Below are 16,099 nucleotides of genomic sequence, written 5' to 3'. Positions count from 1 at the left end.
CAAAAGATGATAATAGCTTTCCTAGTATATTGGTCCTGGGTGGCTACATCATTTCTGCCAATTTCTCTTAATCTGTTCACACCTTGGAAGATGTTCCCTTTATTAAACATTTCCTCTGTCTCTCATTTGGCTGTGTCAGTCTCATAGCAGAGTGAGGTAGGCATTAGAAAGGGTGTCATGGTGGACATTCTTCAATCCTTTTATCATGTAGCTTCTGGATCTTCTCTCGTTTGAGAAATTTTGTATCTTATGAGATGTGAAAGAGGCAGAGGTAATAGGAATCTCACTTCTTCAGCCTCCCTTGTCACTAAGATACAGGCAAGTGATTTGGGCACAAAACCTACAAGGGACTAGACCAACAGCAACTGGTGTCTGGCTTTGATGGAATCAGAGGAGCAAGGAGTAGCATTTGAATCCAGCAACAGTAGGGTTGCCACAGGATTGTGAGGTGGGAGTTATTAAACAAATTCCTGCTTCTCCAGTCCATGCCTTCGCCTTTTGAGAGATTCTGAATCATCCAACATTCCGTAAAAGGTTTTTGTTGTCATTGTTGTTGTTGTTGTTTTGTGGGTTTTTTTGCTTTGTTTTGTATTTTTTTTTTCCTACTTAAATTAGCCAGGTATAGTTTCTGGATGCTTTAAGTGCTCAGCCTCCAGTTATAAAATCCATCTGAGAGACAGATCTCCGTGCTTTCATAGTAAAAACTAAATAATAAGTTGTGACCCAGGAGTGCAGAGAGCTCCAGAGGATGCAACATGAATAGGAGTAGCTTGATGGGTAGATAGTGAGTAATAGTGGGACTTCCAGAGCAGATAATATTTGGAAATGTAAGTAACCAGGCTGTCAACTTCAATAATAACAACAGTCATTAAGTGATAAGAAGAACTGTGCTGATGCCTGTACCTCAGTTGTGGGTTTTGTCAGTGTCTAAGGCCATTTACTAAAAATACAAATGTCCAGGCTTCATTCTGGTCCCTATCTATCAGAATTTGAAAGACCTTACTGAAATATATGAATTTCCCATGAGCATCCTAGGTAATTTCAATATTTAGGAAGGTTTTAGAGATAGTGGATTACTTACTTGACCATGACAAAGCTGCTAATATCACAGTATCTCCATTTTACCATTGAGGACAGAGCTTCAGAGAAGTTGCTAATTCAGAAACACAAGCAAGGGAGTGGCAGATGCACATTATAGATTCATATGCACTTGCCTGACTCTCATTCCCACCCCTCACCCCCAACTATGTCATTAAAAACTCACCAAAGACTTCTGGTAGGTTCTTGAGAAACAGATACATTTGAGTTCAACCTGACAAGTACTACCTATATCATGTTTAACCTATCTAATTTTCTGGACTTTAGTCTTCCTATTTGGAGAATGAGGAATTATATCTACCTTAAAATTCTTTGATGATAACATGATATAAAATTTGTAAAAGTTATAAAACTCGGTGCATGTTTTTTTTTTTTTTTTTTTTTTCCCTCTCTCTTCCATTCTATAGTTATCTGGGCATTCCATAATTTCAACAGAGAATGTGTTAATCATTTACTACACCAGTATCCATTTCTCATTTGTACACAGAAAACAACATTTCTTAGCTTCTATGTGCTATGGACAGAGCTAAGGAAATATCCCTTTCCCCAGTCATATTTAGGTTCTGGTTCTAACCACCTGCTGGCATCTGACTGATTTCTGCCTTGGCCCAGTGGTAGTGATCCCTTCTTCTTGGTTCCCACCTACCACTGCTTAAATGAAGAGGAAAATGAAGGCAAATCTGGATATAGCCACATCTCTGGTATGACTGCATAGAGTCATGGGTAGACTATACAGGAAGAAGGTATAAGGTACTATTTTGCTAAACTACTGAGACTTATCCATTTTGACAGCCCAACAACTAATTACTCTGATTAATACAGAAAGAAAATGCAAGCACACACAAGTTTTATAAATTTTTAAAATTTTGTTTTGTTAAATGTGGTTAAGATTGCATTTTGATCAACCATGAAGAGATTATGGTCATAGGTGCCAGGGTCTCTCTCCAGTATGGCCAAAACCCTTCTCCTTAGCTTTAGCTCTACCCATGTTGAGGGTTCACCTCAACTTGAGACACAGGAAACTTGAGAAGCTAAGGGTCAATATGCATGGACTCAGAATCAAGCTCATTAATATTTCCATAATGTCCTACCACTCCATTTCTTACATCTGGGTTCTCCTCTCCTCCTCTCATTACATTACTGAGCCCTTGACTGCTTTCTTTCAGTATCTTCCAGGGTTGAAATATTTGTTCTTCACAGCACAAGCTTCCAAATTGATCTTTACTAGCTATTGTAGGACTTCTTCATCACAAATTCCCCAAGACTCCAGACCTGTCACTGACTTTGCCCTAAGGTATCAGAGCCGGCTTACTGTTTACCAAGGTCAATGAAATCCAGACAGAACTTTTTAATATATTGTTTATTGTTCATATGTTCTTCAATCTTCTTATTTTGTTTCTTCCCCTTCTTCCCCTTCTCCTTCTTCTTTTTCTTTTTGAAATATCCCTTAGTCCAGAAACATAATCTTTGGAATCAAGGCTCTGGTTCCATCTACCTCCTGAGCCTTCAAATGCCTGAAGTCCCAAAAGATACACTAAGCTCCCTATCCATAAGCATGAGGCAAAGGAATAAGTTGCTTATCTGATGACCTGACAAACTGAGGAATCTGTCCCTGGTCCCAAGATCCATGTCCACATGGTAACTTAGTGTCCCCAGTGCCTGTGTTTCAGACTTTGCCTCATCATGTGCTCTAGATTTTTTGTAAACTAAAGTCATGCTTCTGACCTTCAGTCTTGGAGGATTGATTCATTTATTTATTTTTATTGATTTCCCTGATCATTAGGCCTCCTTTTGGGTTGCCTGATCACAGTTGGAGAGCTGGCAATAACTTTCTAGGCCCAGCTGGGAGCTATGAAGGTAGAAAAGTAGAAGCCTCTGACCCTGTCCTCTGGAATGCTCTAGTTGGGGTGAAAGGTTATAAAGACACAAGCCAACTGGAGATGCATAGTGATACAAAGCTAATCATAAATTATTTGAGAAAATAGAGCAAACCTTCTGGATTGGTCTAATTAGCAATAGGAGGTCATTACAAATAAGTTCTAGAGAAGCCAAAGAATGTGTGAGACAATGACATTTATGTATACTGAATGAAACTGGCCCTGAATGATTTGTTTTGTAAGATATGTTATTTTTGGCAGATTATATGAAATTATATAATATAACCTAAATGAAAGACAACCTAAATGATCTGGTCAGGATATTTCCTTACTAGCTAGCCCTGTTCCTTTCCACCTCTCACCCCTACCTGAGGCTGAGCTGCTAGGAGGTGGGGAGTGAGACTTCTTTCCAAACCTTAGGGCTCTAGCACATACAGGTTCCCCCACTATCACCACCACCACTGATTTTCACTTTATCTGTGCTCCTAAAGTTATTCTGTCTGCTTGAGAAGTGTAAGACTGTGAATAGGGTTAAAAACTCAAACTTTCTTGGGAAAGTTCCTAGATAAACAAAAGGGGAACATAGGGTATCTGTGAGTAAGGGACGGGGAGAGGGCCTAGGTAGGGAGAGATAGATACCCAGCTCTGGCATCAGGCTCACAAAAATCACAAAAATGTGGAGGTATAAGGAAACCAGAGATAAGCGAACAAACCAGACCCCACTGCTGAGCAGCTGCTTGCCACCAAGAATTACCTGACCCTAAAAAGGAAGTAAATCATTAAAGGTGTTATCACTAGTCCTTACTCAATGGTGCTATCAGTAGAGATGTTAAAATGATTTAAGTTCCCTTTTTGAAGGTTAGCCTTCAAAAAAAAAAGACCAACCCTAAAAGCCTTCCTGGCAACCCTATAAGGGCCCTATATATATATATATATATATATATATATATATAACTCCTGAGAGCTTTTTCTGTATCCTTATTAATAAAATCTCTGTTGCTATACTCACTCTCCTTTGTCCAGGAAATTCATTCTTCAACTCCGTGAGACAAGAACCTAGCTCTCTGGCTACATCTGGAATACCAGCTCAGCTGTTAAAAGGGATTAAAAAAGCTGGTCTAGCAGGAAGGTCTGTTTGAAAACCTTGCTGAACCTCAGGTAGAGACTTTGTATCTGAAGGCAACACAGCAAGCCTTCCCATTAGAGCAGATCCCAAAGTCAGCTACTTATGAATCTTCATCTTCTCCATTTGACAGAAAACTGTTTTCCTTTTTATCTAGTATCCTAATCCTCCTTGTTGTTATGCATACAAATGGATCTGTTAAGCATTATTAAAAAAATGCATTCGCTGCATATTAACACATCTCAGGGTGCATACTCCACCATATCCCCGTATCGGTAAGTCATGGTTTCCTATCTGCACAGACCTGCATGGAATCCAATTATACTGGTCAACGGGAGTGTCTTTCAGTGAGCTCTTCATCTCTCTCCCTTCCTTCAGTGGGCTCTTCCCTATCTCTGACCCTTAGAATAATAGTACTTGCTCAATGATTCACCTTGTATCACAGCCAGACCCTGGGAACCGAGAGTCAAAATAAACCCCAGACTTCAACTCGAACTGGTTTTAACCTCTGTCACTCAAACCACTCTTAGCAACAACCTCTGTGATCTGCCCCTAATAATCTCAAACTGTTCCTCTCTCTCCTGATGGGAGCTTCTGTTTTTCTACTCCTTAAAAAAACAAAAAAACAAAACCTTCAGCTCACTCAGAATTTGCTCAAACTTTCTAACTCTATCCTCTACCAAAATCACTTACCATCAGGGATCAAATCCGTAGACCATCCTCAGCCACATGAAATTCAAATCATCATGGAGCTCTTGTTTCTTCTGACATAAACCCTACCATAACCACCCTTTGCCCAACAATTTAATTAGAGATCAAAACCTATTTCCTGATATAATTGTTCTTAAAAAGACTTTTTTGGTCATAGTTTAGTTCTATTTATTAAGTGTTGAAATCCACAGCACCCCCAATACCCTCAAATATTAAAGTTAAATATCACTACAGTTATGTAAGATTTGCAGTAAAAGATGTCATCTTTCTGCTTAATACTATGCAAATCTGCCTCAGATAAGTCTGGAATGTCCCCAGAATACAGGAGATATAACAAGAATCGAGGAGAACTCTGTAACCTTAACTTTAGTGATGGGGAAAAGTACTTAAATGTTCAGATGTGTAAAACCACCCCAAAATAACCTTTTATGTTCCCACTCTCTGCAGAAATATTTCCTAAAGCTTAGTAGAGCTAGGTAGAAATGGGCTCTGGATTAATTTTGACCTTCTGTGGCAATGCATTTTCAAGACCAAGAATTTATGTGTGTGGAATATTAAATGTCAAATGCAAATATGAAAATGGAGCTACATGGTTGCAGATAGTCCCTAATTGATATTGAGCAGACTATTCCCTTTAAATGTTAATGAAACTGTTGTAATTACTAAATGACCAAAACAGCTCAGAAGCCAGGGTTCACAGCTGTAAACCATTACTTGTAAATTACTGGCACAGGCCCGCATTAGCAGATGGCTGGGCCCATGGAAGAAAACTTCCTCAAGATGCTTTTCTTCCAGGCCTGGGCTCAGGAGCAAATTAGATGAGCATATTAGAGAAGGCCAGAGTGCCTGTTTGGACATGTCGCTGGCGATAAGCACCTACTTTGATCTTCCTATTTTTTTCATTACATTATTTGCAGAAAGTGCTGAATATCACAGAACACAAAGAAAAGAGAAGGAGAAACTGACAGAGCTTCTAAACACAGCATGAAGGTTCAGATATGCACATTTCTGCTGGATTTTTAAGGAGCAATGTGTTTCCTACATCCTGAGGCTGACGAGCTTGATGGGCTGGAGGTAAATATTGAAGTGGGGGAAGGGAGTGTGTGTGTGTGTGTGTATGTCTGTGTGTGTGTGTGTATGTCTGTGTGTGTGTGTGTGTGTGTGTGTGTGTGTGTGTGTATAAGATGGCGAGACTTGCTAACAAGCCAGTGGCAGAAAAGCAATTAGAAGAAAAATAGGGCATTTGAATGGGCTTAGTACCCTCAAGACAGAGAGAACGTCTTTAAAGCTGTGTAAGCAAAACTATGCAGTAGAAACAAGCGATGTCTTTATTAGAGAAGGCCTGTGGCTCTTCGCAGCTTTGTTCTGTAAATTCCATACTAGCTTTGCAAACTCTCTGAGGTTATTAACTTTACTGAAGATTTTTTTTTTTAAAGAGTTGGGTAAGTCCTACAGTTGAGGCTTTCATTAATATGAAAGAAAGATTAATTAAGACATCTGCCAATAACAGGAGGAAGGAAGAATTTGTCTTATGATGTATACTACGAATTATGCTAAGAATCAAACGATGGCTTTTTCCTCACCATGAACTACTCTGAAGAGAAAATGTTTACAGTATTTACAGTCAAATCGGAGGGTATAGGCAATTTCTACCTTTTGTACAGTTTGAATCTCAAAGTGATATGGAAAGCAATTGTTAGGATTTCAAAATGCATCTTCACAGAAAAGAAATGTTATAACCTTCTCAATATTTAGAGGAAATACCAAATTAATTGGAACAATCTGAATTTATGATGGTCGAAGGGACAAGGCATGGGGGTGTTTGGTATGGACCAGGTAAGGTAAGTCAAAGTTGCCATGAAATAATCAGATATGAAAAATTGAGACATAACTGGAGAATTTTGTCAAGCTAATGCATAATACAGAAATTTCCAGGAAATTTACGTTTTCTGTCTCAAACCTAGGAGAACAGAATACTCAGAGTTAGAACTGATCCATAAAATCTGGAATGAATGAGTAATGTGCTGTAGAGTGTCCTGAGTCTGGATCCTGGAGGCATGACATTGCAAGGGCGTGATGAAAAGACTTGAATTCTTCCCACATTCAGAACTGGTCTGCAGCAGTATTTGGAGACGTTCGAAGTTTGCCTTCAGTTTCCTTCCGCTTTTTCCGTCTTCCTAAATGAACGTCATACATAGGCACCCTTGAGATAGCCGGCCTCCAGGTCTTTGTTTCTTCCTCCTGGCCTCCCACCCAGGCCTGGTAAACATAATCTCTTTTTTTTCTTTCTTCCCTGATTTTCCTCTCTTCCTCCAGGGAGATAGATCTTAGATCTGTCTTAGAAGAATGCAAGCAAGCGTGCAGGCAGTTTAATCTAATTCATAATGAGAGATGGTCAATTAATCTTTTAACTCTTCCAGAGATGGGAAGCATTTCTGGAAGTAGATCATTATTCGAGTGTGGTGATTTAGGCCTGCAAACTTTGAAGTTCCCCAGCCAGATACTCACTGCCTGTGTGACCTTAAGCACATTACTCAACTACTCTATGTTTTAGTTCCATCATCTATATGTTGGGGAATATTAGTGTCTACTCCATGGGATTAATTTTAAGAATTTGAAATACTTAATATATTCTCTGATAGACATTAAAATGATCAATAAATGTAACTCAAATGATTACTGAATTGGTCAAATCTTAGACAGTTTTACATGGTAAAAATAAGAGACTCAGTTATGAAACAGAATATTTTCTATCGTGAACACTGATGAAGAGTAATTCATTTCCTGGTTTTGAGAATATAGTGTCGTTACTTAGAATGTTCCCACTGGGAATGCTGGACGATGAGCAAATAGAACCTCTCTGTATAATTTTTACAAGTTATTGTGAGTCTGTTGCAAAATTTAAAGTTTAGAAAACAAGTAAACCAAGCCAATCTTGATATTGTTTCCCTGAACCAAATTCACTGAACCATTTTTGATTTTCATAGCTTTTTTTCTCTTGTGCTTTCAAATCATAGGCTCTTGAAAACATTCAGATTTTTCACAGCAATTCCCTTGTGCATTGTTACAAAAGGTATTTCCAAGAAGGGAGTGTGTGTATGTGTGTGTTCATGTGTACATGTACATGTGTGTTGAGGGAACAATATTTGTTTATTTTTCAGTTTTGAGGTAAAGGGATAACCATCTGTCATTATTTCAATTGACCATTTGTACAGATACATGTGGGAAGGCTATTTTTATATACTCTGTTAGAATCTGCTGGATTGTATCTTACAGTGTTTTCACAGTTAGCATACTATAAGCATGCTTAGTTATTTTGAGACTAAGGACTTTTCAGAGAAGTTAATAAAAGCTATAAACTCTCCCCAAGAAAGTATGTTAAACTCAAGCAAAATTATATGCACAATGTATTCCTATTGTATCTCATTGAACTTCTACTAAGTACTAGTAATAGACATGGGCTGGCAGACTATAGAACACACAGAATAAGGAAAAAGTTTATCTCCTCTGCCATACCCCCAAATATGATAGGTGAGTAATGAGACATTATAATGCAATATGACTGGTGTTATTTACTGTGAAAGCAGCACACTCCCTCACATAAGAGGAACACTGAGCTCAGACTTGAAAGAATTAAGAACGATTTTCTAGGGAAATGGCCTCTAAGTTGAAATCTGAAGGAAAAGTAGTCATTAGCCAGTTGATAGGAAGGCATAGAAAACAGAAGTTGTGGTTTTAAGAGAGTAGTTGCAGAACTCTAAAAGACTCAATGGCTAGAATATGACATACAAAGGTGTAGGAATAATAAATAACATTGGAAAAGTGATCGGGGCTGGATTATGCAGGACCTTGTGGGCCCTATTAAGAAAGCTTGACTCTATCAAAGAACTTTGGAAAATCTTTGCAGGGTTTTCAATTAGATTTGCCATGTAGAAATCTTACTCAAAGCACTGTGGAGAATGGACTAGGGAGAAATAAAACTGCAGTGAAGGAAAGCAGTAAGAAGCCAATTGTAGCGACACAAGGAAGATATTATAGCGTCCTGTATTCTTTTTTTTATTATTATTAATTTATTTGACAGAGAGAGAGATCACAAATAGGCAGAGAGACAGGCAGAGAGAAAGGGGGAAGCAGGCTCCCTGCCGAGCAGAGAGCCCTATGTGGGGCTAGAACCCTACGTGGGGCTGGATCCCAGGACCCTGAGATCATGACCTGAGCCAACGACAGAGGCTTAACCCACTGAGTCACCCAGGCACCCAATAGCGTCCCGTATTCTTGACAAGGGGCATAAAGAGAAGTGGTTGGTTTTGTGAGACTTTCATAAGCAGAATAGATAAAATTTTATTTATTTGGATGTGAGTGGTATGAGAGAGGAAAGTTGAAGGTTAATCTAGATTTCTATCTGAAGCCACTGGATTGTTGATGGCACCCCCATTCAGATGGGCTACAGAGGAGAAAGAGAAGCTTGAGTAAAAAGAGATCAATTAAGATTTGGACTTGTTGAATTTAATTTCTATGGGCAATCCAAGTAGCCACTGTGGCATATAGATATGCAGCTCTGGGATGTGGTGAGTGATACTGAATTGGTAACATTTGAACATAATTGAAGCCACTGCACTAGATGAGATCATACAGAAGTACCAAAAGTCATGGTAAGTAGAGAGAAAGGAGAAAGAGTAGATCTACAGATGCATATTAGTTTACTGGTTTGGTGATAGAAGTTGAAGAAACTTCAACTTCTTATCTACTTATCTACTAAGAGCAAGAAGGGCATGACAGAGTTAGAAATCCAAAGTGTGGAGAAGTTCAGACTGCCTCCAGGAAGACCTAAAAACAAAGCTATCTGGAGAAAGAGTAGTCCAGGTTGCTGGTCATTTGGGAGTGCTTACTTAAGTTTGGAAACTGTAACTTTGTAGCTGTTATAGCTAACTACTTAATCACAAAATTGTAGGAGACAAAACATGAAAGAAATCGTCAACGATTTTTGTCTTTCTTCCTCCCATGTATTTATAAATGTAATTAAAGAATGCTTACTGAAAATTTTAGGGCATCCAAAATTTAAGATCCAATTTCACAAATATGACAAATAAATTCTGCCTCAAGGAAAATGTCAGTAAGAATCTGTATTATTCAACTTTAAAAAATATGGAATTGTCATTAATTTGAAAGCATGCACGTTATCTTTGACATCTATTTCTGATATTTTTGGTGGTTCGTTTAAGTGACTCCATATGCTAATAACCTCACTTATGAAGCCCTATGAGTAGAATCAATGTTTTTCACAAATGGCTTTTGGCAGGCTAGTGTGCATTGTCAAGTAATAACTGAATTCTCTGGGACTTCTTGATTTGAAATCCTGGCAGGGCAAGTCTTTATCCTGTCTTCAAGGTCAAAGTCTGCGGCAGTAATGTTTTCTTTGACAGCAAGAAGAGGATCACTGATCCAGATTTCAATATTTAAGTTTGTCTGGGAAAAGTAACCTTGGGAAGGACTCTATAATTTTTCCAGGGATCTGTAGATTTCTTTACACAGAGAATTTGGCAAGACTTTATCACCCTCAATACAGACTAAAAAAATTATTTTTCTAGCATTTATAAATTTAGGATAGTTGCCTAATTCTATTTGTTGGTTCATAACTGGTGACGTGGATGCAGATAGTTTGTAGTTTGTTGCAGTGGTGGTTTGAACTAGGGATAGGGAGTTGTATATTTTTGTTTTGTTTTTAGCAGCATCTACAATTCAAGGCTTTGTCTTGAATGATTTACCTCATTCATATTGTCAGATATACTTTTCCTTAGCCAAGATATGAATCAACTCCTCCTTGTCAAGTAGTTCTGAGTAGATTTTCCTTTAGAGCAATTTATCTTTTTTCTGTTCCCCTCCATAAAAAACAATAATAATAATTATTATTATTATTATAAATCAATCAATAAAAGAGAAGTAGAGAAAACAAAAAGGGAAAACTATTTCCCAAAGTACAATCAAGCACTTAACGTTTTGCTTTTGGAATCTGTAGTAAAGAAGTCCACATTCTTCTTTCATCCCTTGACAACACATGCTGAAATGAGTGATTTGAATTCTTGGCTCTGATAAAGCTGATCTTTCCGTGGCAGTGGACGAAGCTTCTTTCAGAATTGCTGGCAGAGGCTCTTATGACATCGCATGCCGGTATAGAAGGCAGTGAGTCATTATGACATGTGGAGCGTCTTTCTTCAAGAAAGCAGCCAAGCCAGATGTGCTGCCAAGCATCGCAGGTGCTCCACCTGTGCAGAGCACACCAAGATTTGTCTTCCCATGGAAGCTTTCCCTGGTGGAAAAAAAGAAGAAAAGAAAAAAGAAAAGAAAAAGAAAAGCTCTTTACCATTTTGAAGACAATGACATTCCTTCCAGGTTCCAAGATGGGCTCATAAAATGCAAATTCTTCTTTGATGGCAACAACTTGAACACAATAGAAGAAAGTTAAGAGCTGAAAAAGGAAAGGAAGAAAGAAAGAAAGAAAAAAAAAGAAAGAAAGCTAAGAGCTGTCTTCACCAAGGGACACCTGCGTTTTTGTCGCGTACAGAATGCAAGTGACATAGCTGCCAATTCCTTCAAGATTTGCCTTGAAATAGTGGAAAATGTACAAGTACTTCAACTGCGGATGAAATATATTGACAAAGATAATTTTCTTTGACAGGTCAAAGACACAGAATAGTATGGTTCCACTAAAGTCCCTCTAATATGGCAACTTATTTTATTTGGGAATGAAATAAGCAAACTTAGGGGATGCACAACATATGACATCTCTGTTGGGAAATCTAAACTCTTGTAAATATCCAATCTCAAAAACTAAGGCTTTTTCTCGTAGACTAGATCCTTATCATCTGATGGGTTTGCATGATGGCCAGCTATAAGATTCTCCTTCCATTTGGTTTGACTGGCTTTTGCTTCCCCTTGGTTTTCAAAAATGTGGTATGAGAGGAAGATCAAAGGATACACAAGGTTCTTCATATTATCTTGTTGTTTAATTTTTAAAATAACAGCAAAGAAAGTAAAAGAAAGAATGTTCTGGTTTCCTTGTTAATTATTTTATTATTTTTGTAGCTGGGCCCCAACTTCCAGAAACCTCCACCTGGATCTCTAGGGTGTCACAGACCTAGCTTACAAACTTTAGGCACAAAAGAAAAAAACATGAATTATTGAAAAGTAAACAGCCACCATATACTCACAGTAGGAAAGAAAAAATATCCTGTTTCTTTTAAAGGTTTGAAAGATGATATTTTCTGAGCCTTTCCTCAGTACAATATACTCACTTGTATTACTATACTTATTTGTATTACAGTGTATCATAAGTTTCTCTTTAAGCTACTATATTCTTTAAAGTTTTTAGAGTTTACAAAAAACTCCTGACAATAAAATCTGCATTTTATTTTCCTTGCTATCAGTTTAGTTATCATCTGTCTTAGCTTGGGCTGCTCTCACAAAATACCATAAACTAGGTGGCTTATGGACAGCAGAAACATTTGCTCACAGTTCTGGAGGTGGGAAGTAGGAGATTATGGTGCCAGCATGATCAGATTATGGGCACTAATCTCATACATAAGGGCTTCTCCCTCATGATGTAATTACCCCCTACGGGCTCCCCTTCTAAATACCATCATATTGGGTATTAGACTTCAATGTATGAATCTGGGGGTGATACAAACATTCAGTCTATAACATCATCACAAAGTTAGTTATCTTTGGAAGGATTTTTAGCTCCCTTAAAGTGATCCAAGTGAATAGCATTCCTTTGAAACTAACCTGAGTTTTCCCCTCCATGTAACTTTGGCAAGTTAAACTCTTCTGTTTGCTGCCTTAAAGTTGTGGAAGCCCTTTTATTGTGCTGCAAAAAAGGAGAAAAAAAAAAGAGTAAGTACAATTATGCTTCTAGGACAATGGTCGCCAATTAGAAAGTAGGAAGACAAAACAAATTGTTGTTTAAAACCATCTGTTGTTTTGTCTGCCTGATGCAGCAATTCACCACACTCCCACCAACTCATTCTAGCAATTTTCTTGCCTCCTATTCACTAGATGTTCCCAAAAGAAGTTGCCATCTTCATAAAGATTTTGATACTCTCTTCGTGGTGTTTATTGTTATTAGAGTCAGCATCTGACTCATGTGGGACCAGCAAGAATCTTTCCTTGAGATTTGTGAATTTGGGACAAAACAGAAGAACTCTTAGCTCTTCTTCAATGTCATATGGGAAGTAATTTAATTGTGGAGATTACCATTAATACTGTGTCTAGCAATTATGGGAGAAGTCAACATAAAGAGAGGAGCAGAGCAGAGACCTCATTACAACTCTGTCCTTACCTTGGTTATCTTAGCCAATAAATTACTCTTGTTTGCTCGAGGCAGTTCAAAGTGCATTTATGCCACATGCAGTAAAATTATCCTGATCATATAACGGTCCATTAATTTTTCAGTGTGTAAAGTTGATTGGTTACCTCATCGCTAATAGATTAATTGTATCAATGAAATGTCTATTTTATCATTTGCATGGTACTTTTATCTCCAATAGATGATAAATCTATTTTAGAAGATTAAATGCCATTATCTTTTAAAATGTAACTTTACATTATTTATGGTGGTAATAATATTAATGTCTTAATGAATTATGTAGAATTGGGGAGGGAAAGGATGGTTAAATAAAAATTATCAAAAAACTTTGATGGGAGAGAGAAGGAAATGTAATTTTTTAAATACAAAAATTGATTTGTATCCTAAGCATAGAAATAACACAATTCGGATTTAAATCCTATTTTTACATGTAATTAAGTATTTTCTCAATGAGATTATGAAAGTAAAATCTCTAGGGTTCACACACCTAAGAAGTTTCAGTGTTCCTTTTAAACACATCATTGTCAAAGGAATATTGATCTTACAGGTATACATTTCATGACATGTACCATTCATCATCATCTTGAGACTATATAAACTGAGAAAATAATTTTTATACATTATTCAGAAAATTATGAAACTTTTAATTGGTACATCTGTTTTTCCTCCATGGATCATAGAAGAAAAGTCATTACTTTCAAGACTGACCACAGTATTCCTTTTAGGAGAATATTGATGATAGGATACAACTTGGTGGGTATTTTTAAATGAGATCCTCTGAGTGGTGTCTGTTAATCTGGGATGAGAAAAGTATCAGGTTAAGCATATCAAAGTCATAGTGCATTGCTAGTTGTATTCAGTTACATTCAAATAGATAAGCCAAAGGGACCACAGACTACAATGCCTGGCATATACGAAGACATTAATACATTTAAGTTTGTTTCTCTTTACTGGACTTACTAATTTGCTTTCACTGTTGATGTATCACTGACCCAGTTCAAGTTTCCTTTCTATTAGGAGGGTATCCTCTCTGCCTTGGCCCACCTGTCAGTTTTAGAAGCCCTATTTCTGTGCTCCACTCGGATGACGTCTTTCCCGCTGCCATGACTTTTATACACACACTCCTCTTCTAGGAGGAATAAAGACTCCCGCGGAAGGATGATGGTCTGATTTCTTGATGTCCCCCCCACCGAACAGAGAGCCCAGCTCACAGGTTGCTAGATACATTTTGAGTGAATACATGTGAATGGAATTTGAATCCAAGAGGAAGATGTTTCATGATTCATGCTTTTTATAGTTAAGAGGCAAAAGTTTCATTCATTTCATTTAATATGAATCATTGCTGCCCGATATCATTTCTGCTTTACCTATTTAAAGGTCTGGAAGATTTGGTTTTGCTTTGTTGGCTGTGTCTGCTGTAAAGGTCTGCTCTCAAGCTTCTCCCAGACCTATGTCTTGCCCTCTGGTCCATTTTCAGCACCACAGACCACTCCACTCTACGTCAGCTCTTTCATTTATTTTAGTATGAGGGCCTGCCACTGGCCACTTGCTTAATTTCTTCTTCTCAATCTTTCCTACTTAGAGCTCTCAAGCATCTTGACCCCACACAGCATGTTCTTCACAACAGTTGTTTTCAAACTCTGCTCCTTTTGATTTAGGAGGCCTCAGAGTTGCCTCAGAGGTCAGCATCCAGGGGAACCATCGAATACAGCAGTGCCTTGTGCACCTGTTTTCTGTATTGGGGATGGAAGACTTTTCTTTAAGAAAGAGCAGTAGTAAAAAGAACATTTGAAAACTATTTCTTCACATTTTCAATGCCATACAATGTGCACCTATACTTTCAGAGCATTTATTATTAATGTTCAAATATTTTAAACATTGACTTTAAACAGATAATGTGTCCCACTTCCCATCTGCCCTGCTCCTTGAAATGACACAGTTTCCAAACAATGGCATCACGGGTCCTTATAATTTCAAACACACCCTTGAGATATTTAGCAGGGTACTTATATATTTTGCTTTTATTCATCACTATTTTAAATTAAATGACAACTCCATGAGAAAGTACATAGATATATATACATATAAATGTGAAGAACATATGTAAATATATCTTGCATGTGTTCTGAATCCACAAAGAAACCATTATCTGATTGGGACATGTGTTTAATAGGAAAATCATAAACATGAAAGGTAAGTTGAATTAAAAGGGACTTTTATTGATTTTTTAGATTTTTTTTGAGAAAGACATCACACACAAAACTAATCTGCAAACAGTAACTCTAGATGTAAAGTTTTTGTTAAAGGTAATTTAAAATCTCAGCAATTAAGTTTAGTCAGAAAACTATCATCTTTAATTCTGAAAGTTGAGACATCATAAATCAAGACAATTTATTGCTCTAGATAGAGTCATAGTCCCCTTCCTTGTGGGTCACTCAGCCATCTAGAGGATGTGATGAGTTCATACCAAATTGAAATAAAGTTTCAGAATGTGGCCAGTGGTTTCCATCTTACTTAACTACCCTAAAGTTTATAATGCCTTTGACCACTCCCTCTCTTGAATGCTTTCTTCCCCTGATAACTTTGACATTCTCTCTTCTGCTCTTCCTCCTACTTTTCTGGTCATTGACATTCGGTTCATTTTCCATGGTCTTTTTTTTAATGTATCCATAAAATCCTGACTTTTTCTTGAGGATTTTTTTTTCCTCAATACACTTGATCATACTTAGATATTTCATTCACTTCTATGATTCAAAATGATTTAAACTGCCACTGTTTTATGTTTAAGAGTCATAAATATATTAATAGATTTCAAACCTAGCTATCTACTTTTTATTTCTACTTGCAGACAGAAACTTGCTCACCAAATGCTTTTTCCTTTCCCTGCAAGGCATCCAGGTAAACTAAATTCCCCAGTGGTCTGGCAAA

This window comes from Lutra lutra, chromosome 6 (assembly GCF_902655055.1).
Source record: "Lutra lutra chromosome 6, mLutLut1.2, whole genome shotgun sequence".
Taxonomy (NCBI): Eukaryota; Metazoa; Chordata; class Mammalia; order Carnivora; family Mustelidae; genus Lutra; species Lutra lutra.
This window is presented reverse-complemented; position numbering follows the sequence as displayed.